Source organism: Sceloporus undulatus, chromosome 1 (assembly GCF_019175285.1).
Source record: "Sceloporus undulatus isolate JIND9_A2432 ecotype Alabama chromosome 1, SceUnd_v1.1, whole genome shotgun sequence".
Taxonomy (NCBI): Eukaryota; Metazoa; Chordata; class Lepidosauria; order Squamata; family Phrynosomatidae; genus Sceloporus; species Sceloporus undulatus.
The window spans coordinates 322,738,355-322,763,878 of record NC_056522.1 but is presented as its reverse complement, the minus strand read 5'-3'; the positions used below and the strand labels follow the sequence as shown (position 1 = coordinate 322,763,878).

Below are 25,524 nucleotides of genomic sequence, written 5' to 3'. Positions count from 1 at the left end.
CTCTCACTCGCCTAAATGTGCTATGCTCCAGTCATCTGGAGTCTCACAGAGCATGCGCAAGGGTACCAATTCACAATTAAGAACCCACCGATGTGATGGCTTACTTTGCACAGAATCTGGGTTGCATTCGGGGAGGCCATTACAGCAAATTTAAGGTGTGATAAGTAATCACGTAATTGCGTGAATTTTCGAATTGACCTCACTATCTTCTCTTTCGAAATTGAGAGCCTCCTGTCCTGTGTGATATCCTCCCATGACAAATGCTACTTCTTCTTCAGGCTAGGTTTCTGCTATGACTTACTTTGCTCAATTAGAACTTTATCATAAAAGCCCTGTTGTCAATATGATCATGCAAATCAATGAAAACACAAATATATTAGTTTCATGAGAAGTCATTTTTGCACCTCTTCACAATTGTGTGACTGGGGCTAGTGTTGCCATTGCACTCTCTTCCTCACTCTGCCGTCCTGCCCTATGCTCTACTTAGCATGCCTTCTGTTTTATTTTATTTTATTTTATTTTACATTTTACTTTTTTAATGCAACTTTGCACTTCTGGTGATGCAAATTAAGGATTTTTTTAAAAAAAGAAACAGAAAAAGGTGCTAATCAGACTGCTTGGGAATAGCGAGGGAGGACAGCATAAAGAGACTGTGGAATCACATGACTGTCACTTGAAGCAACATTTTGCACTTCAGGAGTCATGGGACTGCCGCATGATTGTGAGCTATTGATGGGTTTTCCCTGTCAATAAAAAAGGACACCCTAACCATACTTGGTAGATACAGCAGCAATGGGCTGGAGGCAACGTCATTAAGATAAATATCACTAAAGATGCTGGTGTCTCTAGAAACAGGGTCTCTTCAATTAAAAACTTGCATTTTGCACCCAAAATCTACTATTTTCATACAACCCACTTCCCATGTATTTCTTTGCAGAAATATTCATTTTTAATGGGGTAGTCATTGTATCCCCCATCACCATGTATGGATGTGAGAGCTGAATAGTGAAGAAAGCAAATATAAAGAAAAGCAGCTAAACTGAGATGTGGTGCTAGAGAAGAGTGCTGAAGATCCTGAGAATGGCCAAAAAAAGTTAAAAACAAAACAAAACAAGATGGGTCCAAGAACAGATGAAGTCTGAACTTCTCCTTGAAGCCAAGATGATTATGTTGAGACTGTCATACTTCAGCCACATAATGAGAAGACACACTGACTAGAAAAAAACAATAATGCTAGAAAAGGTGGAGGGTAGCAGAAAAACAGAAAAGCAGCATATTACATGGATCGACTCAATTAAGGAGGCCACAGCCTAAACCTGCAATACCTGAATAGAGCACCTTAGGGCAGGGGGTTGCCATGAGTGGAAGCCTACTCAAAGGCAATTAATAACAAGAAAATTACAGGAATTGTCTGTCTTCATATGTGAGAATAGAATAATTAAAGCATGAGCCTCAGATCTGTAACTGCTTTGGTAGCTTTGACGTTAGATGATGCAATACTGTTATATGTGGGGCTGCCTGAGGCTTCTTGAGAATCTCATTTAATCCAGAGGTGAGCATTTTTAGCCATCCAGATATTGAAGATTATCGCATATCATTCTCATAACGTTATGAGATGGAACGTTCTGGGAACGTTCTGGGAACAGGTATTACCGCATTCAAGAAATTAGAACGTGATGGGAATGTAACGGGAATGCATTTTACCGCACAGTGCATCCCTTTTTCTTGAGAACGTTCCCATAATGTTTTGCTGTAGCGCATGCGTATTTCGTTTTGAGGACTGTGTAATGATGACGTCTCCACTCTGGTTGTTTTGACTCCATATAACTTTGCTAACATTGGACTTGTAAAAGTTGCTGTTATGAATTCTATCTATATAAATGCGTGTGTGTGTGTTTGTGAGTGTGCAGAGAACACACACACACACACATATATATGCACACATTAGCCATTTTATATATAATTTGTGTTTGTGTGTGTATATATATATATATATATATATATATATATATATATATATGTGTGTGTGTCTGTGTGTGCAGAAAGCAGACACATACAGAGTCCCTTGGGAGAATTCCCTTGGGAGGGGAGAAAGGCAAGCCCTGCCGGAGATTGTCTTCCCTCTGAAGGGAGTCCGAAGATTCCCTTGGGAGGGAAGGAAGGCAAGCCCCTATAAAACGTTGGGGCATCATATGCTGACATATGTTTGTAGAAAATAGGATAAAACCTATGTTACTTTTGTCAAAGAGGGCGCCGCATCATACCTGGGAGAGCAATAAACATTTTTGCACGCTCTAGGGCTTTGGAGGACTAAAGAGAAGGGCATTGTTTCAGCCAATCACGAGATAGAAGAATGAGAGAACAGAATTGGGAACGGATAAGAATACTGCACAGACTTCTTATGGAACGTTCTGAGAACGTTGCAGCTCGCTGGGAACACATCTAATCCGTCCCCACCCTGGAATGCATGTGGAACACATCGGGAACGTTCTGGGAACCCGATGGGAACACATACATGCGGTAAACTGCGATGCATTCCGTTCCCATCGGGTTCCCAGAACGTTCTCAGAACGCTGTGCGATATTCTTCATTGATGAACCATTATTCGTATTATACCTTAGCACTGGTCAGACTGGCTATGATCAATTGGAACTAGTTTCCAGTTTCTTGATTTCCTCCAAAATACAGCTGCTTGGTTATTAATAGAGAATTTGCCAGATACTTGCTGCTAATCCACTTCAAGAGATAATTCAAAGTAGTACTCACTATTAAATTATGACAAGGTGTTGAACTCGGTGGCCCTTGTGGTCTCTTCCAACTCTACGATTTTTTGAAATCACTATATGATAAAGGAAAAAAGTGAAATAACCCTTTCCCAAATCAACCTGCCTCTGCAGTCAATATCATCAAAACTGCATTTGCGGCATGGGTACTAACAAGTGGGTTGCTGCCTCTTTTTTAGCTGTGCCATTCAGTCTTTAAAATACTATACCAAGAGATGCTCATCTGAGGCCTATTCCTATGTCTTTTTGGTACTAGATAAAGACATTTCTATTTTCCCAGCCTGTTTAAAAAACTGGGGCAGGTTATTTTTTGGTTATTTGTTACTTTTAAAGGGCAGCTTCCAGAATTTCTCAACTGAGCAAGGTTTTTCCAAGCTGTGTTTGCTGCGATGCTCTTCCACTTTTGTAGCTCCTCCTGATTTATACTGGATTTATTGTTTGACAGGCTATCTCTTCTCTTGTTAGAGTTCTCAGCCAGTTTTTACTGGTCTTTTATTGTCAGATGTTTCTGTGATATTCATCTCAAAAAGACAGAAATATCCACTGCAACCAGTGACTTACAGCCAGGCCCAGCTTAGTCAACAAATAGACCCAAGGCATATAGTTTGCCTGCATGTGTCATCAATACCATTTCCCAAGCTTACGAGCCCAAATTAGAATCCTGAATAGTTTCAGTTAAGTAAATAGTTTGTCAACAAAGCATAAATGCAACCCATTTACTGAAAATATCTTTATATATCAGTTACCACACTAAGCCATATTTTGAATGCAAACCATTACTTCAGCTTCAGAGGAAAGGCCAATTAGGTGCTGCCAACTCTTCTTCTTTTTCCCTGGAGGTCTCCAGCCCCTTTATAGTTGCCACAGCCTAACAGGCAGAAATTCAGCAGGTAACTCTTTGGGTAGAACTTTGTCTCCAAGCCACAGAAAGGTTCACCTGCTCCATTTCTCCCTCTTGGACAGACAGGCAGAGCTTCCAATTCCAACAAATTATATGCTGAATAAACAAATTAGAGTGGGTCAATGAAGTGTTTATACACAGTTGTCAAACACATGTAAAACTCTGCACAAAATGTATATGAAGACTTTCAGCTCATTCTTATTTACATAAGAAGTGCTCCAACTAGGGAGGAAGGGAACAGTTATCCCACGTCTTTTCAGGTGGACCTATAATCATTTTTTAAATCTGATTTTTATTATTATTATTATTATTATTATTATTATTATTATTATTAACCTTTATTTATAAAGCGCTGTAAATTTACACAATTTATAGATTTATAGCAACTATATTCCCTCTGCAGTTGGAAAGCCTCTCACAGTGGCTTATATAACAATTAAAAGCAAAACAAAAGTCCCTGCTTTTAGGCTTAACATCTTTATGGATTTTTGATTTTGTTGTAATCTTTTAAAAAAAATGTTTTAAAAGAATCAGCACAAAAGGAAAAGTAGATGGGGAGGAAAAAGAAACAACCCCATCAGATATTGTTGCTTTTAGCATGATGATGCAAATAATCTCACTCATAAATTCCAAGTTTGTTATTCACACTATAGTCCACATCGATGTGCATCTCTGAGAGTTTGATTGCTCACACATGCAAGCTTTCAAATAAAGATGGAATCAACAATGCAAATGCATTTGGCACACAGTCAAAGCATGCATTGTTTTATCCTGGGCGTATTCGGGCCTATTCACATCAGCTATTCACACTGCCAATGATGCAGATCTTTTTTAAGAACTCGGGGGGAAATCCATTACCAATTATCCTAGATTAAGTGGGTTTTTGACAGCATCCTCCCCCCAATTTATTCAGGTGCATTCAGGATGCGTGTGAACAACAGATTCAACCCAGATTCATCCTGGATTATTTTCACCCCTGAGTCTGTTGTAACTATCCTGATTTCCTGTCCTCCTTTCACAGAACCATCCCACTTCCATCAAACCACCTGACTTCCTTCCTTCTCATCACTTTTTATGTAAATGTAAAAACTTCAGATCAAGATTCTGAATGTACTGAGACAGATAATAAGTGCCATGTCTAGAACAGTAAGTAGAGACATTATGATGGATGAAGCACCCTAAAAAGCCAATGAGATTCTAGGATGCATCAATAGGAGCATAGGTTCAGATCAAGGGAAGTATCTGTCCCACTCTAATCTGCCTTGGTCAGACCTCACCTGAAGTCTGTATCCAGTTCTGATCACCAAAATTCAAGCAGGATAACAACAAGGTGGAATGTGTCCAGAAAAGGGCAGCAAAAATGATCAAAGGTCTGGAAATCTAACCTTATGAGGAACTACTGAGGGAGCTGGGTTTGTTTAATCTGGAGGAGAGAAGACTGAGAAGTGACATGATAACTATATTTAAACATCTGAAGGAATGTCATGTAGAAGATGTAGCAAGTTTCTTTTCTGCTGCTTCAGACACTAGAAGACAAACCAGTGGATCGAGATTATGACTTCCAGGCAAGAAAAAATGGTTAATGGACATTTCTGGGTGAGCCTTGGCTCCCAGGGATGACACCAGTGCAATTTCTGGCCAAGGGGAAAAATCAGGGGCCATGGCATGCAGCTGGGGGTGTAATCCTGTGCAGCAGTGGCTATGTGGGACTCCGAGGGGCTGCGGGGGTGGAGATGCCTTTGCAGTCCCACACTGCAACAGCCATGTGGGACTCCAATGGTCTTTGGGGGAGGCAGAGTCTGGCTGGGCTGGAGGGAGGGTAAGGCAGTTTGCCCCTCCCCCTTTCACACTGGCTGACACTAACCCTAGTGATGCCACTACTACACAGCCCAGCTTTGTCCTGAGGAGATGGATGCACTGAGGAGGACGGGTGAATGTGTGCCCCCAATCCTCCACAGCCCAGCCATCTCCTCAGGATAACACTGGTCTGTGGAGGCAGCTTGGGGGTGAGTATTCTCCCATCCTCCTCCTCTACAGCCCAAGTGTTTTCTTGGGAGAAGGCCGAACAGTGGAGGATGCTTGGGGTGAGCTTGAAGATGCAGGCTGCAGGAAATAGTTTGGCGGTCCACTTGTGGCCTGTAGGCCATATGTTGTACTGGCCTGATCTAGTGGAATACCAGAAGAATTGCTATCATCTAGTGGACATCAGAAAAATCACCGGCAAAAACCTTTTATGGAGAATCACTGCCACCCAGTGGCTAAATGAACTGTTTGGATGGACACTCTGACAATTTTAAAAAGTTCTGGATATTAGGAAATTGAAGATGCCAATGCTTAAAGAAATTGAGGAGGTATACTCAAAGGAAGGTTTGGAAAATCTGTCAGGTCAAGTAATGTAGCAGAAGATAATACTGAAATTGATGAGAGACAAGATAAACCAGACGCTGGTAAAATGGGAATGGTGGAGAGGCAGTATTTCAGAAGAAAATGAGATGAACACTATTGGAGAATCCAGCCAGAAGGATGAGGATCTGGAAAAGATGGAAGTCCAATCTACAATAATAGTTTCTGAGATAGAAAATATTTGGGCTGACTTTTTATTTTCAGAGAAAGGAGAAGGAGGAGAGGAAGAGGAAGAAGAAGAAGCAGCACCACCACCAGGGATGTAGCCAGGATTTTAGGAAGGGGGGGGGCAGACTAAGTGCCACCATTATATTGGGGCTTGAATGTGGCAGCGCAGCAGCATGCACCATTCATTTTTCTAACGGAAGGGGGGCGGACCCCAAGAACCCTCCCCTGGGCTACGTCCCTGCCACCACCATCCCCACCACCATGTTGGAATTTCAAAAGGGATTTGGAGAAACCTTTTGAGATCACGGGAGTTAACATTAGAGGGAAGAGTGTGGTTTTGGAAAGATTTGTCCAAAGTAAAGGCCTTTACATCAGAGAAGAGATTTTGAACTCAGAGGTTAGAAGAATTATAAACATGAAGAGATGTGGTGACTGGGAGCACTCTGCCCATGAAGACAATGGAGAAGGGGACAGAGCACACAAAATTAAGAGGAAGGGCGTTTATGGGAGATTGCACCCAACCTAGCAGGTGAGAGCCAGCAGCTGAGAAGCAGCATGGTGTAGTGGTTTGAGCATTGGATTATGACTCTGGAGATCATGGTTCATTTTCCCACTTGGCCATGGAATCCCACTGGGTGATCTTGGGTGAGCTGCACACACTCAGCCTCAGAAATCCCCATTATAAGCTTGTTTTAGGATCATTATTACTTAAAAACAACAACAACAACCCATTCTAGACTTTCTGGCTTGGATGCTTTATGTTCAGTTTCTATATTGGTTGAAATCGGAGAGAAAAAAAACAGTTAAATATAAATATTGATAAAGGATAAATGTAAAGGGCAGGTATGCATGGCTTTTCATTAGTAGATGCTAGATGTTGGATTTGACAAAAAAGAAATTATTATATAAAAATGCCTCCTGATTATAGTATATATAGGGAAAGGGTTTGTAAATTGTGATAAATTGGCTCTATGTGTTTTAAAGGTAGCTAATGTTTTTAACATATAAGGTGAGTTAGTATGAATCATAGAATAATTCTTTAGCATATGATCACTGCAGTAAGATTAGTGTATGTTCAGAAATGGAAGAGTAAGAATTTGCTTATCTGAGAAGAATGGCTGTTAAAAATGAAGGAACCTATTTTCTCTTTTGATTAGAGAAAAGTCAGTAACTTTTTTTAAGGTCTGGAAACCCCTGACTAACCTTTGGGGAAATAATGAAGGGGATATATGTCAATGAACCCTGCATCCCCCGCACTGTATTTGGGGTCCTCATCTTTTTATTTTTCATTTTTGAACTAGCATGTTCTTGAGAGGTCATGATAACCTTTAGGAACACTAGGTAAGGTTCCCAGGTGAAAAGGAACGAAGACCTGTGGGCTTGTGGTGGACAATCCAGCTAATAATACAATCAAGGCTAAATGGGTGTACTTAGTGCTTTTATTTAATAATAATAATAATAATAATAATAATAATAATAATAATAGGTTTTATTTATATACCGCCCAATCACTGGGAATCCGAGCGGTTTACAATAGAGGGGATAACAGACAGTTCCCTGCCCACAGGCTTACAATCTAAAAGACACGACACAAAAGGAGACGGGAATGGTGAGGGGGGGAGGGAATCAGGTCCAGCATTCTTCTCTCCCTCTGAGGCCTGGACCAAGGCAGATGGACTGGAGGGAGGGCTCTTCTTCTTCAGGCTAGCCCCTGATGGAACTGGGCCAGCCTACTCTCTCCCTCAGAGGCCGAAAGATGACAGTTAGGGAGGGAGGAGCCTCCTTCTTCAGGCCAGCCCCTGATGGTACTGGGCCAGCCTTCTCTCTCCCTCAGAGGCCGAAAGATGACAGTTAGGGAGGGAGGAGCCTCTTTCTTCAGGATAGCCCCTGATGGTACTGGGCCAGCCTTCTCTCTCCCTCAGAGGCCGAAAGATGACAGTTAGGGAGGGAGGAGCCTCCTTCTTCAGGCTAGCCCCTGATGGTACTGGGCCAGCCTTCTCTCTCCCTCAGAGGCCGAAAGATGACAGTTAGGGAGGGAGGAGCCTCCTTCTTCAGGCTAGCCCCTGATGGGAAATGTTAGGCCAGCCCTTCTCTCTCCCTCAGAGGCCGAACGATGACAGTTAGGGAGGGAGGTATTTTGTATTTTGTTGATACATATTTTAGTGTGTTTTTATATGTTGCATTTAAATTTTAGTAAATGTAGAAGTTTAATAAAAATGATTTTTAAAAAGGACCAATGGATTCAAATTACAAGAGATTCTGCCTAAACATTGGAAAGAACTTTTTTACTGTAAGAGCTGTTTGACAGTGAATTCCATCTTTGGAGGTTTTTAAACAGAGGTTGGATGGGCATCTTTCAGGGGTGCTTTAATTATGGCCCGTTGCAGACGGGCCTTAAAGTGCGTGCTCTGCGGTTGCTAGGGTTAGAAAGGGGCATCCTTTCCAGACACCCCCAACCCTAGCACGCGCAGAGCGTGCACAAAATGGCGGTGGTCGTTCCACACGGCCGCCGCCATTATGACATCATGACCATGCCGCCTCTATACGGGGTGCGCGTGGACGTGACATTGTCATGCCGCGCCAGGGCGCATAGTACGCCCCTTCCCCGGCCGCAAAAGGAGCTCTGAAACGGAGCTCCTTTTGCCGTTTGTGTCGCTGGGCGCAGCCTTCAGATGGCTGTGCCCAGCGACGCAGAGGAGAAAGGGGCCAAGCGACCCCTTTCTCCTCCTCCCTGCTACCGCGGGGTGTCCTTGGGGCTTGAAGTCCCAAGGACACCCCTTTCCAGGCCTTGGGGGAGGGGCCTTTTGCCGCTTTCCCGCAGCCTGGAAAGTGGTAGATCGGGGCCTCAGCGGCTGCTGCTCTGGCCACTGAGGCCCCGATCCGGTGGAGAAAGGGGCGGATGCAGGCCACCGCTTTTCGGCGGTCTGTAACGCACCCATGTTTTCCTGCATGACAGGAGTTGAACTAGATGGCCCTCATGGTTAGTTCCAGCTCTAAGATGCTATAATTCTTTGATTCTGTGATTATATGAAAGCAAATTGAAACTTAGATGACTCTTGGGTCTGTTTTTTCCCTCTTTGGGGCACAATGTGACAAAATAGGGGTGTAGCAATGATGGAGGGCAAAAAGAAGACATTGCCCTACCAATAGGAATTCTGCCATCCCAATGATATTTTCCTCCAGTCCCAAGATTTCTAGCATTACAGAAACTGAGGATTTCATCACATGAGGCTGCCAGAGCAGAAATATGTACAGCAGGATACCAATGTCTATAGCCATATCATATCACAGAGCCTCATGTCTCTCCTGCAACTCATTCATCTTCTGTCCATTCCTGAAGCACTCCTTTTCACTGACAGGCAAGATCTGTCAATGCCTCCCAGTTGTGTTGTTTTTCCACTATTGATTCATGAGTGATAAGTTTCTGCCACTGCAGTTGCGATATGCAGGCGGTCATGTGGTGTAAGTGGTCATGATTATTTATTTATTGCATATTTATTTTATTTGTATACAAACTTTCTCTCAAATTGGACCCAAGGCAGATCACAAAAGATGATTATAAACAACAATGACAAGAAAACACTACAATTTTAAAACACAATTAAAATACCACATTAACATAACAAGTTAAAAATGTAAAATCCCTAAAAATAGATAACAGTTAAAACGACAATATCAAAGTGAAACTCAATACCTGTGACTGAGGAATTGAAAATAATAGCTTTTAAAAAATAGACCAAAAGGCATGCTGGGAAGGGCACAGAGAAAGAAGGTAAGTTTATAAAGGCCAGGATGCAGAAGGCACAGCCCAGTACTATAACAGCACCATGGCACTTTTGAAGAGCTGTACAAAAATAACTGTCGCCAAATCGGTATGTTTCAGTTTCCTACACTAACACAATTGTGACACCTTAGCAACCTGGTGTGAAAAAGTCCTAAGTCTCTGAAAAATCATTCACACCTAGAACTCTATTTGCTGCGTTCACATTCTTTTCATAGCTTTGTCTAATCTTTTTGTTTGGATGCCTACACTTTATTTCTAAATGCTCGACTGCAATTTAAAACCACTACCTTATTAGACATGAAAATTTTGCAAGGAAGGGGCAGAATTAATATTTGGAGAGGGCAATGCCTTCATTCTACTCCCTCTGTAAACAAAAGCCACCATCTTCCTTTCTTCTCACCCTTTACAAGGTTAAAATACATGGCTACTAGATTCAGGCACCCGAATATTTTCAATTGTTCTCATGTTCATAATGTCCAAACTAAGACTGGAATCTTGTTGATGTAAGGGGTTTTTTTATTTTTATTTTTGTCCCAGAGTGTAATGACTTGGGAGAATAGCAGCAAAAGATGTCCCTTGCAGGAAATAAAATGGGCTTCCTGGCAGTGATGGCTTTCACTGACATCTCACTGCCATTCCATTGCTAGCAGTCCCTCTTCTTGTGCTACCAACATAATTATGCCAGTCAATAGGGCCAGAGTAGTGAGCTTGTGGGCATGCATAGAGAAATTTTCAGGTATTCAGTCAACTAGCTAAGTGTTTACCCTGTCTTACTTCCAAGGCTCTTGGGTAGTCTACATCACCCCTGTTCCAGTTATCCTCATAACAGTCCTTTAAGTTACATTAGGCTGAGAGATGGCTAGCCAAAGGTCGCCAGGTGAGCTTCAGTGTTGCAGTGGTTTATGAATGTGTGCCTTTCCAATTCTAAGCTGTCTTCACCATAATCTAAAACATTTACAGGCTGGTCTGGAATGGGAAATATTGACACCAGTAGTTGCAAGAATTCCGTTAAAGCTATTTTCTGTTTTCTAACAAACCCTACAAAAGTTAATCCAGGGGACAGAAAAAAGATCTTTCTAGCTGAAGATTGTAAGTGCTACTCCCTAAACTGCAAATCTCATGCAGTGTGTTGCCATGACAGTTAAAGTGGAAAGTACTGCTATAACAGTGTAGTGTGTTAAGAGAACAGGCTAGAGGGGCCTCTAAGAATTAGGAAGTTGGCCATTGCTGCTCTTGAGAATCACCCCTTACAACTTCAAGCTAGAACTGCACAGAGATTGTCTGTTCTTAGGGTTTTTTGTGTCCGTTCCATTTAACAGGAAATGGTTAATATTCTTTCCCACAGGGGCCAGGCACACCTGCAGATCTGTGGTGTGTGGTTTCTTCTGCCAGCAGCTGCGTCTGTGATTCTACAGTGGAGATGAGGCAGTAAAACTGTAAATAGAGAGTTTGTGACATGACACTACAGCACGGAGGCTGCCTAGAGACCTATTGCTGTGGTAACAAAACCACTGTCATCACAGAGAAGAGGTTTTGTGGGTTAAGCAGTTTCCATAAAGTGCACTTCTCTACTCTTATCAAAATATTGTCCACAGATTTAATACAGCCAGATCCTGTCTAAAAAGCAAGTTGTGTTTAACCCCCTCAGTCACATCGAAAAGTCAAATACTAAAGGCAGCTCCGCATCATTTTAATAAGATGACTCATGTTCATAGTATTTAGTCTTTGTTCAGCTATTGAGTAACCCTTTGGCTAAGATATCTAACAATAATAATCCCTGGGCCCTTAAACTGTGTTGTCTTTAAAACCAAATGCCTTTGGTATGCTTATTTGTTGATTTGAAACAGTGGCAGCAAAAATATCTAGGGCCACACCAAACACCCTGTACATCTGAGTCTCAAAGCCTGAAAAAATGTACTCATGTGCTGTTATAGTGGTTGGACTGGGAAGGCAGATCTATTCATCCCTGGAAAGAAATCCATAGATGGGGTGCCATCACAGATAATACCTTGTCTCATGTTGTCATCTTCACAGACTCTGCTGTTAGCATGAGAATGAGTAAGGCATCTAGTCCTGATCAGAATATATATGTCAATTGATTGAAGGGGATGTACTCCCTCTGGTACTTGGTTTTCAAACAGTTTAGTGCTTTAAATATTAATAAATTCAAACAAGATTTTGAATTAGATTCACTGGGTGACTGCCTGCCAGTGTAGTTCCCCAGAATCAGGATGATAGGATCCCTTCTTTTTGATCCTGCCAACAGTTTGGCTACAGCATTCCAAATTAGATATAGGCCTGTTACAGACAGGCTAAAAAGTACGCGCGGAGTGCATACTAGAGTTAAGACGGGGCGGTGCTTCCGCACCACCCTAACCCTAGTGTGCACTGCGCGCACACAAAATGGTGGCAGCCGTTCCACACGGCCGCCGCCATCGATACGTGATGACCGCGCCGCCTCCAAACGAGGCGGCACGGTTGTGACGTATTGGGGTCGCGGCAGGACGCCTAGGGCACCCTTTCCACGACCCCGGAATAAGCTCCGTTTCGGAGCTCCTTCCTGGTTTGGTCCGCTGGGCGCAGCCTTCAGACGGCTGTGCCCAGCGGACCAAAGGAGAAAGGGGCCAAACGGCCCCTTACTCCTTCTCCCCGTTGCCGCGGGGTGTCCTTGGGGCTTGAAGTCCCAAGGACACCCCTTTCCAGGCTGCGGGGAAGGGGCCTTTTTCTGCTTCCCTGCAGCCCCGAAAGCGGCAGATCGGGGCTTCAGCGGCTGCCGCTCTGGCAGCTGAGGCCCCGATCCGGCGGGGAAAGGTGCGCCTACAGGCCGCCCCAAAGGGGCGGTCTGTAACGCGCCATAGTTTCTGGACCACCTTCAAGTGTCTATCTGTTATGTACTTGTGCCTTTAAGAGGAGAGCTGCCTCATCCAGGGTGAAAGCAAATTTATTTGGCTCCTTCCTGCACCTGAATCCTTCTGCTCATGTCTTTGGACATCCTGGGTTTGGGATAAGTTGAAAGGTGACTTGAAAATACACAGAGACCGACAGGCAGACATGCACACGCATTTAGAATTTTCAGCTAGAGAGCTCTAGAGCAGTGGTTCTCAACCTTCCTAATTCCATGACCCTTTAATACAGTTCCTCATATTGTGGTGACCCCCAAACATAAAATTATTTTTGTTGCTACCTCATAACTGTAATTAAAAATATGTGTTTTCCAATGGTCTTAGGTGACCCCTGTGAAAGGGTTGTTCAACCCCCAAAGGGGTCGCGAGCCACAGGTTGGGAACTGCTGCTCTAGAGCTTCACCAAACCACAAAGCCCAGGATTCCACAGGTGGCATTTAAAGTGGAATCATAATCATAACTGCATAGTGTGAAAGTGATCCATATTATTTTTTCTTGCCATGATATTGATGTATTTTGACATTACTTGTAAGCTGCCTTATAAAGATTTGTATCCTAAAGGTTGGAATAAAATAAATTGCAAAAATTAATACATAACAGGTTTTGAATAAGGGAAACAGTGCTATAGAAAGTGTCTTCAGCTAAGATACTTATTAAAACCTCCTGATACACATGGCAAAATCTGATTTTGAAAAACAAATCAGTTTGACAGAACTGGCTTCTGAGGGGATGATGCAAGCCCACCTGTTCCTCTTAGCTGCAGTCTTCAGGAATTGCTCCACAGCAGGACTTATTACACTCATATAAGTGTGTATTGCATTTTGCTACACAAGGTTATTTCATTGCTATCTCTGAGTGTGTTTTAAAGTCTGTAAGAAATTAATAGGAAGATACAGCATATAAAAGAGACCCTACTTAACAAGCAGATCTTGAGTCTCTGCTTCATTTCAGGATATAAGTGAATATGTAAACAGTAGCAGGTGCTTTATCTTAGGTATACAGAGTAAATGGAGTCCACAGTTCAGTGTAACAAAAACAGGACTTTGTGAATGGGTCAAGAGAACATGAAATAGCACTTGGCAGAAAGACAGGGTCAAATTAGTTACACATTGCAACAGAAATGGACGCACCTGTCTTCTTGTGCCTTCTATATATGTAGCCACTTGAGGCTCTAGTTTTTACTGGGGACCACAACATGGACTAAAATGTTAACACTGTCTGCTGTTGTCCTGACGATTCACATAAGGGACACCACAGGGGCATCACTATGGATGTGTGGGCCACACCAGATGGCACCCTTAGGGGGTAGGGTGACACCACCACTTTGTAAACATCTACCTTTGGCCAAAAATGGCCTGTGACATTTACCTATGTCCCTTTAAAACACTGAAGAGATGGTGTGAGTGGAGTGAGGCTCAGTGGGAGAAGAAATAAGAGGCCCCAGGTTTTTTTAAAAAATAAATTTAAAATTTAAAGTTTTTTAATTTAATTTTGTAAAAAAACTATTCTTATAATTTTTTCTCTAAAAACATCACATTTTACCAAATTTTCACTTTAACCACATACCAAGGGCATATACAGGTCTGTCCCTGGCTTACCACTCCACCAAATGCATCTGAGGAAGTAGACTTGCCTACGAAAGCTCGTGCTGCCAATTTCTTTCAGTCTCAAAGGTGCTACAAGATCTCTCTACAACTGATTCTACAGACTAACATGGCTATATCTTTGATTCTATTTCTCTCAATGTCTCTGCTCATAATATGGCAGGATATACAGTGGTCTCTCCACATTCACTCCGGTTAGTGGTGAAGGACCCCCCCCCCCATGAATGTGGAAAAATGCAAATTAAAAAAAACCACAATTCTTTTTACCTTATAGAACACCTCTCTAGGAATCTCCAGATCCTCCAGTTCAATTATGGTCAACGTCTGCCAGAGGTTGATCATAGAATCATGCTGGAGGACCTACAAATGCCTAGAGAAGTCTTTTCTTTAGGAACTTCTAGGTTTTCCAACACAGCTCTGCAGTTAACCTCTGGCAGAGTTGCCCTGGAGGACCTAGAGATTCCTAGACATAATATATTAATAAAAATCATAAATAAATCTGCAAAAGCCAAAGCTGCAAATGTGGAGGGCCAACTGTATTATACTTTTTCCATTATTTGCCTTGTGTAGCTGGACCAGGTGGATGGTGCTACTTGCTTGTGTGATAGAAATATTGCTTCCATTGATTGATTATGTATGAACTCCCTTTGTGGAAGTCTGCACAAGTATTGGTTATCACTGAAGTCAGTGGAGCCACTGTCCAAGGTGTCACCTGGTGCAGGGGACGGGACTTTGGGGGTAGGGCCAAAAGGGCACACCCCTCACATCATTGCCATGCACCACTTTACTCATGAGTAGAATGGTGCATGGCAGGGAGCAGAATGTGTGCACTCTCCCTCGCTGCAGTGTGCTGCTCTACTCGTGAATAGAATGGTGTGTAGCAGGGAGGGGTGTGTATGTGTGCACTCTCCTACTCTGCCATATATCACTCTACTTGTGAGTGGAATGGTGCATGGCAGGGAGGGGAGGTGTGCTTGGTTAGGTGTCACACTTCTTCTGGGGTGGCACCTGGTGTGGTCTGCAATCCCCGCACCCTCCTAATGATGCCACTGCTTCAAGTGACAGTGGACACTTAATGTATTTTTCTTTAGAACAAAACATTTTTGAGATGTTTAATTCTACAACTTCTAACAACCCTGCCCAGCATGGTCAGTGGTAGGAGAATTATGGAAGATGTAGTCTACAGTGTCTGGAGAGCTAATGGCTTGCTATTCTGGGATTACATCATGATCTACCATTTAGGATCAAATCACTCTGCAGTTATGTAACTGAACTTTGCTGTTTGCTTTAATGATAAATAATGAAAGAGCAGAATAAAATGAAAAACAACATGCCAATGACACACATTAAATATATGTGTATATGTATATTATTGTCCTATCTATCTATCTATCTATCTATCTATCTATCTATCTATCTATCTATCTATCTGTCTGTCTGTCTGTCTGTCTATCTATCTATCTACCTACCTACCTACCTACCTACTGCAAGAGACAGTGTGGTATAGTGGTTTGGGCACTGGACTATGAATGCCCACTTGGCCAAGGAAACCCACTGGATGATCTCAAGCAAGTCACACTCTTTCAACCTCAGAGGAAGGCAAATAATAATAATAATAATAATAATAATAATAATAATAATAATAAAGTTTATTTATATTTCCCGCCTCTCCCAAGGATCGAGGTGGGATTACATCTATAAAATAATATAAATACAATTGATAAAACACTAATACTGAATTTACCACATCCCTATTAGTTCTCTAAAAACAGTTCAACAGTAGCCAATAATCACAGTCAAGAGTAGAACATCATCATAAGCTTTTATATGGAGTCCGATGGATAAGTCCGCTGGAGGAGATCCGTTTTGAGTGTCTTCTTAAAGGTCTCTAAGGTATTGATGAGACAGATCTCTTCCAGTAGACTATTCCATAAGTTTGGAACTGCAGCTGTAAACGCCCTATGGGAAGTTATTAACCTAGCATTATGATGTTCCAATAAGTACTTCCCTGATGTTCTGAGAGTGCGGGGCGAAATGTGTAGGCAGAGGCGTTCCCGCAAGTAACTCGGGCCCGAGCCATGTAGGGCTTTAAAGGTAATGACCAACGGTGCCCAGAAGCTAATTGGCAGCCAGAAGTGATTTTAACACTGGTGTTATATGGTCAAACCTAGATGTGCTGGGGACTTATCTGGCTGCAGCATTTTGGACCAATTGAAGCTTCTGAACTTGGTACAAGGGTAGCCCCATGTAAAGTACATTACAGAAATCTAAATGAGAGATTACCAGTGCAAGTACCACTGCTTCAAGGTTATTTCGGTCCAGGTAGGGATGCAGTTGGCGTATTAACCACAGATGATACCAAGCACTCCTGGCCATCACATCTATTTGAGATGACAACTGCAGAGATGTATCCAGGAGTACTCCCAAACTGTGAACTTCATCCTTTAGGGGAAGTGTGACCCTGTCCAGGACAAGTTGACAAATCTCCATCCCTGGACTTGAGGTACCTATCGCAAGTATCTCTGTTTTCTCTGGCAAAGGCAAACTAATATTGCCAAGGAAACCTCATGAAAGATTTTAATTAGGCTTGCCATAAGTCAGCAACAACTTGAAAGCACACAACAACAAATCTATCTATCTCTCTTTATATATCTGTCTATCTGCTCTGATTCTTAGATTGCTGAGCCTTCTACTTTTATTAGAATGACAGAATTCCAGGTGTTTTGATTGCAGTCAAATAGGTAATTACACCAGCTACTTCAAGAGTCTAGACAGGGCACAATATGAATGCTAGTTCTTGAAAATAGCCAGGGAAGAGTTTGTAGCTTTCCTGACCTTTCATTATACAGGCGTCATTTACAGTATATTAGTGACTTGTGATAATTCCAATATAAAGGCAATGAAAAACAATGCCTGTTTTGGGCCAACGAAATCCCCAGAAACTCAATCTGTGTCCAAATCTGTGATCTGTCCTAGAAACTTGCCTTGTTACCACCTCCACTTTATGGCGCTTCATAATTAGGAAGGGTGAAAGGTCAAGCTATGGAGCCATTGGACCAGCCTTGTAATTCTTTTTAAATACATATGAAAGACAAAGCTCCCTAGAGACCCTGATGGAACGCTGCCTGAGGCAAAAAGGAGGAGGGAGAGAATGAAAGAGAAAGCTGCATGGAAGATAAAAGCAACATCAAAAGGAGCACTGGCCAACTGTCCATCTGGAGTTGCAGCTTGTTTGGGAGAGAGATGCAAAAACTCTCATAGGATAATCTTTCGGAGTTTTGTAAGTCAAGTCTGTGTGTGTGTGTGTGTTTGTGTTTTTAAAGCCACAAGCAGGGCAGAAACCCCCACTGCAAACAGAAGGAGTTGCTGCTTGGCTTGATTCCCAGACAGGAATCATTTAAATCATGTTTAGTGCCTCCAACATAAGTCGCCTGCTCTGTTTACAACAGTCACCATAAGAAAACCAAAGTGAATATATTTCTCAAATCAACATCTGAATGTGAGTATGGATCAAAAATGAACATCATAAACTTTCAAAGGTCTTTAATTCTGATATACATTTTTAACCTTGTGGCTGGGCTCTTTATACGCTCACCAAATAAAATTTGGAACAGAACCCAAGTGCCAACAGCTGGTTGCATTTGCAAGATCCTTTTCATTTTATTAACTAGTGTGGGATACAGCATAGCTAATGCTAAGGCCCAGAATCATCCAGAAAGCTTTATGTGATGTGGCAGCATGGACAACTTGTGTGTGTGTGTTTTTAAAAAAGCAAAGAGGTATGGACATACACACAAAGTGCTTTGCACATGGACAGGAATAGGGACTTTCCCACTTTTTCCACATCTGATTGGAACATAATCAGATGCCTTCCTGAGGGTCTCTTGACATAAAGAGGAATAGTTTTTCAAGTGATACAATAGGCTGTTGTGGGAAGAGATCCACTGTATGTGTGGTATCTTGGTAGTGGTATACATAAACATACATTAACTTTACGCCTGCTTAAGCCTGTTTTTGGACTGTATTCCCTTCATTTCTCTGTAGCACTCAAAGCCACCTACCCTTGACCTAATGTAGCTGTTCAGTGCCTGGTGGAAAGCAGGGGAGTGGAGATGGGAGATGTGCTTGGCTATGTTCCTGTAGACAGGTGCAAAATGATTATATAAGCCCTGACACCTCTCAAGGACCCTGGCAGACCTCAGCAGTTGATATACTTGCTTTTTCCTGGCTATGGGAACATAGATAGATTCTTCTGTGACCCCTCCACTCTCCACCAGGCATGGAATGGCCATGGGATGGGACTTCAGCAACTCCACAGTAAGTCTTGTTACCCTAAATGAGGGGAAGAGGTGGTAGAGTTTTGACTAGCCGTTGCAATCCATCTGAATTAATTTGGGGAAAGAACTCACCTTGCCTATGGGAGAGGGGGCTAACATGATCTGCAAAATCAGGCACCTGATTACCAGTATACCAGTAGTGTATTACCAGTATTACCAGTAAACCAGTACTCACTATAGAGAACACAGGTATGAGGAACTACACATATGCTTATTAAGAAAAATAGAAAATAGCATACATACTAAGATAACACATTCAAATGATAGCATATAGAGCTAACAAAATGCAGAGAATTTGAAGGGAACAGTGGAAAGTGAGGGTTGGTTGAATGAAGATTCAAGCTAGAAGGCTTGAATATGCAAGTTTCAGGAGGGAACAGGAACAAAGGACTCAGACAAAAGCCTGAGGATAACAGGTGGGGGGGGGGGGTCAAGCTGCCACAACTGTAGCACACAGGAACTGTAGTGATTGCTGCCACTGTCACTGTTTCAATAGTGGTTTGAAAGTTGGACTATGACTCTGGAGGCCAGGGCTTGAATCCCAGCTCACCATGTATACTCACGGGGTGACCTTGGACAAGTCACACTCTTTCAGCCTCAGGGGATGGCAATGGCAAAAACCCCTCTGAAGAAACTTGCCTAGAAAACCCTGTGATAGGTTCACCTTAGGGTCACCATAAGTCAGAAACGACTTGAAGGCAAACAACACACATGCATTTATTCTCTTAACCCATAACAGTTCTGTGGGAAACCCAAAGATATGATTATCTCTGGTGAAAACTGAGAAGGTTTCCAAGCTGAATATTTTCTTTGAATGTTTGGAAGAATGAGAAGATATGATTTTGATTGATGATACTTCATGGACTTTGTGCACTGTGCACATGACTGTGCTCTTTCTTGTAAGCTTCCTCTCACACATTCCACATGGTTGTGGCTATGTGCCATGCACACCCCCTATGTCCAGTGAGCCATCATATACCATGTTTGCTCATGCTAGCACTTGTAATGTTGCATCAAATAATATCTAAAGTGATAAATGTATCAGAGCATATCCCGAGTATTAGAGTCTGGGGTGGTAAATGGTTCAGTGTAGCATAGCTCTGCATGTGGAACTACTGTACTATGTTCAGCCATGCAGGATTCCAGTCTATATGTATAGAATGGTTTTGCAGAAGAGGAACTTCCTGAGACATTGAGTATAACTCAGTGTCATCATATCCTCCTGAACACACCTGATTCCATATGATTTTGGAAGCCAAGGAGGGTTGGCCTGGTTGTACTTGCATGAGAAAATTCCAGGGATGTCCAAATGGGCTTTGGAATGAATCCTGCCTAAAAACTTGGAAAGACACCATCAATTATAGATAACAGCACTTGGTTAGATAGACTGATAATCTCATTCAGAAGAGTGGAGTTTCTTATTTAAGATTCAGTTTTAAGTCCAGCAACTCTCCTTTACCATTTGCAAAATACTTGTTTGTGTTGTAAAATGTAAGGAACATTAGTATGGCAAAGATTTGTAGGATGGGGCCCTCTGCTATTCAGAGGCATGATAGAAAGATAAAGCCTTGTTGTAGGTTGTTAATGTTAATATGGCTAGTTGTTATTAGATTCTCTGGGACTCAAATATATTTTGTACTAAAAGAAACAAGTTACTTTAAGAAGTCCTGTTTCTTACTAGAGGAAGGCAGAAAACACTAGTAAACCTCAATTGCAACTGTTTAGTCTTTCTTCAGTAGAACTGTCAAGATAGTGTATAATAAAATCATATACAATCCCAATTTTGTACAAGATCATCAACATAGAATCATATGTACATGAGCACAAATGAGAACAGCACCATTTAAATGCAACAGAATAGATAGCATGTGAGTTGTCATTATGTTTGTGACTTATACATGTGTTAAGTTCCCCTAAAGAAGTGTCGGGACATTTTGGTCTGATGTGGAATAGCAGTACACAGCTAAAGGGTGCAGATACACATAGGCTCATCTAGTGCCATTGTAGATGTGGAGCCACTGCATATGTAGATGGACATTGTACATTGTGCATTGCATATAAGCAGTTGTGCACTGCACATTACTGTAGAGCATTTCACATTTCTCTGCATATTCAGTTGTATGGTGTTGCAATTCTCCCGAGCAAAATTGTCACATAATTCCATTAGTGTACAGTTACACTTTATCTCTTTGATGAATGAACTCAGCAGTACTCACTAATTCACATTTTGCCTGAGGATAAGATAACAGGGTTGGTGCTACCAGTGGCGTCATTAGGGATGGTGTCACCCGGTGCGGTAACTCATGGTGTCACCTCCCCCCCCGCCGTTGACCTCCTCCCTTACCACACCATACAAAATTTTTGGAACGGTTTTTGTACTACTGTTACTCATTAACCATAATTCCTGCATATCATGAAAAGTGGTATAAAAAAACTAGCAAAATTAAAAATTTTACCTTTAAATTACAATATCATATGCACAACCTCAGTGCATTTACATATGCATAGTTTCATGTGGTTGAAGTGAAAACTGGGTAAAAGGTACTCTTTATAAAGAAAATTTTATAAGAAAAATTCTAATCTTCTACAGCCTTCACAGGCACCTCTCCAGCCCACGTGATGCTTCCCCAGCCCAGGCAGCCATTTGCCAGTCCGCATGGTCATTTCCCTAGCCCCGGAAGTCCCACTGGAAATCCCACCCGGAAGTCCCATCCTTAATAGTCCTGCCCCCCACACCAGGTGACACCCAGTGCAGGATCTCCACTGTTGACGGCATTGGGCGCTAGATATGCCACTTTGAGAGAAAAAAAATCCATAATTAAGGTTCTGTTACTGAAAAGGCCAAGTAGTTTTACCCTCCCATGTGCGTGCACACACACATATGTGGGTAAGTATTTGAAGTTTCTTATAAAAACAGGAATTCTAGGCTGGAGGACCAAAATAATCCTTGGTTCCAAGTTTCTACATTGTTACAATTTATATGTTTATGCAAAGACTTAAAAGTATTCAACCCATGAGAATTAAGAGTCTTGGAAAATAGATAGGCAATTGTCCAACAGTGTGAAAAAAGGAAGAAGTTGTATAGTGCCATTAAGATAAATAATAATGAAATAACCACTTATCTCAGCATAAGCTTTTCATCGGAAGCTTTGGTTCCTTCTGAGTAAATGGACTGGAGTTCATAAAAGCTTATGCTGTAATAAAGTGGTTAGTCTTTCTTCTCTTTGTACTGAAATAGAGTAACACAGCTATCTCTCTGAAAACTAATCATACTTTTCTTTAGAACATGCCATTACATGCTTAAAGTTTGGGTCTATGGACAGTAATAAATTATGACAGACTGGCTGATTGATGGACTATATGTGGAAGAAAGATATTATTTCAGATTCACATTTCCAGCCTAATAAGAAATTCATAATGAAGATTTATACCAGCAACTCTCATTTTTTTGTTTGGAGATATTATTGGACTACTGCTTCCATAATCTCTTATCACTCGCTATGGATTATGGAAATTGTTATCCAACAACTGGGACCCAAGGTTGTTGCTGTATTAAATTTTCTTTTAAACTTTACTAACTTCAGGAAAATGCACTCACTGAGCATGCTAAGTGGGAATTGGGATCATAACTACCCCTACCCCTGTACTCTGTGCCTTGGGCAGAAGGTTGGAGGTCTGGGCAAGTATATCTGTGTATGCCACTAGTATGCTGACAACACCCAACTTTGTCTCTGCTTTCCATGTAATTACCAGGAAGCTATTTCAATACTAAACAAGAGTCTGTTGTCAGTAATGAATTGGATGGATGATGATGAACAAACTGAAGTTTAATCTAGACATGATGGAGGTGTTCCTGCTCATCTGAAAGGCAGATACAGGAATAAAGATTCAGTTTACATGAGATGGTTTACATTCGCCATGAAAGCATAGTTTGGCAGCTTTGGTAGACTCTTGGACTCATGCTACATCCACATAAAGTTGACATAGGTCTGAGTCAGACCTATGCCAGGCTTTGACAGTGACGAGAAGTGCATTTGCACAACTAATACTAACATGCCAGCTGCTCCCATTTCTGGAAATGTCAAATCTACCTGTGATGATACATGCCTTGATTGCATTCAGCTTGGATTATTGTAATGCATGCTGCATAGGGCTGCCTTTGGAAGCAGTTCAGAATCTTCACTGGGTCCAAAATGCTGACTGGGGTTGATCACAGGAAACACATAATTCCCTAGTTGCAACAGCTTCACTGGCTATTGGGATGTTTCCAGGCATAATTCAAAATGATGACTATGAAAAGCCCCCGTAAAGCCTCACATGGCTGGGATGCAGACTATCTGCCTATATCTTAAGATCTTCAGGAGATGACTTTCCCTTGGCCCTACCACCATCATGGGTATGTTGGGTGGGGACACTCCCTGAATTTATGTTTATATTCCTCCTCACAGCTTTATGTTAATGTAGCATGGGTATTGATATAGCATGGGACAGGGAGTCTTGAAGATGTCTCATCCATAGTGTCACCATGAGTCATGGTCGACTTGAGGGCAGTTAACAACAAACAAGCATGGCTATCAATAAAATGCTATCATATTCCACAAGATAATTTCTGCGCTGCAGATAAGCTTTCTAAAAGGAAAAGGAAAAACAACAATAACAACCAAATGAGAGAGGAGCAAGACCACTGCAAAGTAGTTCCCCTTTACTCCAACTGTATACATGGTATACAGTGCCATCAAACCAGATAAAAAGAAGATAGAGAAGTAAAAGGGTCATACTTTTTCTTGCTCTCCCCCAATAAAAACTGTCATTCAGGACAACAAAGACAGTTTTCAGCTCAGACCTTGGCCTTAAACTGTACTTAAATGGATTTAAAAGCACATGAATCTGATAAGCTGAAAATGACATGTTTGAAACTATCCTATAATTTTCCAAACAAAGAGGTTGAGCCGTGGCTTCTTCATTACATGTCTAAAAACAGCCTCCTTTTCTGTAATGTAGCTTTTCCTAGAAATGAAGCCCAAAGCACAGACAAGAGAGAATATATAATGTATTTATCCAGTGAGATAGTGAAAAATCTCTAATACTGGATTTGGTTGGCTGAAAATCATTTTGGGGACACTAATGCTTGGAAGATAAGCACTTCTTGCCTATGGTCCTACCTTATGTATGCGTGTATTGTTTGTTTATTTGTTTATTTATTTATATCCTACCCTTCTCCCAAGGCTAGGACTCAGGGTGGCTTACAACATTAAAAAACAGTACAGCATGAATAAATAAATAGTATGTATGCATATCAGAATTACATTATTACACTCAAAACAGCTAGCCATAGTGAATGGTTACCTCCTTTTTCTCTATTCAACCAGTATATTTATAAATATAGTTATGGGTTTCTTATCAGAGTTCTATAAAGAGGGCAACTGGTTTGTCTTGCCAATGGGCAACATCAGATCCAATGCCTGGACTTGACAAAAGTGTACTACCAGTCTGGCAATGTGTTTCCATGGGAACTAACTGCTAGACTATTTTCCTTAAGTCTCATGAAATAACTGAAAGGAAACAAAGCCTATCTCTATCCCCTCCCACAAAAGATCATGCAATTAGGTCCCTATTTAGAAAGAAAACCATAGGCTCCCATTTGACTCTTAAGGAAGAGAAATCACAAAAATACAAAACAGCTAAAATTGGCTGGAATGACAATTTGGAGAGCAGCATTTTCCTCCTATGGAAAGCAGTGGACTTTTGGTGTCAACATGTTTAAGCTGTGTCTCTTTACCTATGCACAACCAATACATTTGTAAATAAAGACAAATATTATAAAACATTGATGAACCTCCAGCAACTGCCTTTCAAAGAAAACCAAACACAGTAACTGTTATGCCCCTGAAATTACTATTGAGAGAATTGGGTGAATATGACAATATACAGATATCATAAAAATGCCACAGGTCTTCACTGTTCCCTCATTCCAACTGACTTGACTTAATAAAACAGTCTTGAAAAAAAAGTGTAGAGTTTTCAGGTTGTGCATTCCCACAATATGTTGGTGCAAAGGTGTTGACAATCCCTGTGTCATTGTCAAGAACAGCAAAAGCAACATGAGAAAGTTCAAGAATCCTGTATATTAAATTATGTTGGGAAGCCAGCTGCCTGGACTTTTTAGTTGGCTATTTTTGGAGGATAAACCAACATGGATTTGTGCTGGCTAGAAGACAAGTGTCTGAGAAACATTTGGAACGCCAGGAAAAAAATATTACAATCCTGTGGCTGGAAGAAAAAGAATCCAGAGATTTAATACACAAGAGACTTTTGTCCTTACTTATCAGCATTCAGAAGTAGTGCTGTTCAGGATTAAAAAATCTTTGGGCAAGATTGTGCCAAATGCATCTGCTCTGCGAAATCTTTTTAGAGAAATGTCAGTAGTTGGCCAGTTGCTTCCTGGAATGGCATCACAGCTTCCTTCAGTCTCCCTCCACCCCACCAATAGCTGATGCCCTTTCTTTCTGCCATCTGTTTGCCTTGTCATGAAGGGGTTACTGTCTTGATGTGTCGTGTAACAGCAAGGGTTGACTTGGCTGGAACAGACATTAACTTCCACAGTAAATCTGGCAGGAGCTGGTAATTACGGAAAAAAGCAG

The 25,524-nt window shown here is 41.7% G+C and overlaps 1 protein-coding gene and 1 long non-coding RNA gene across 7 annotated transcripts in view; one reads left to right on the top strand and one right to left on the bottom strand.

Moving 5' to 3' along the window:
• The window catches only part of FSIP1 (fibrous sheath interacting protein 1), a 591,530-nt gene that overhangs the window by 332,786 nt on the left and 233,220 nt on the right, over nucleotides 1-25,524 (bottom strand). The window lies entirely within an intron of this gene.
• LOC121929217 overlaps nucleotides 17,939-25,524 on the top strand; it is a 47,875-nt gene continuing 40,289 nt past the window's right edge. Inside the window, exon 1 of one of the 3 annotated variants that reach the window (XR_006103628.1) lies at nucleotides 17,939-18,045. This is a non-coding gene — a long non-coding RNA (uncharacterized LOC121929217). Of the gene's footprint in view, nucleotides 18,046-18,730; nucleotides 18,864-25,524 lie in introns of those variants that run through there. The other 2 variants (XR_006103625.1, XR_006103630.1) reach the window with 2 other exon arrangements.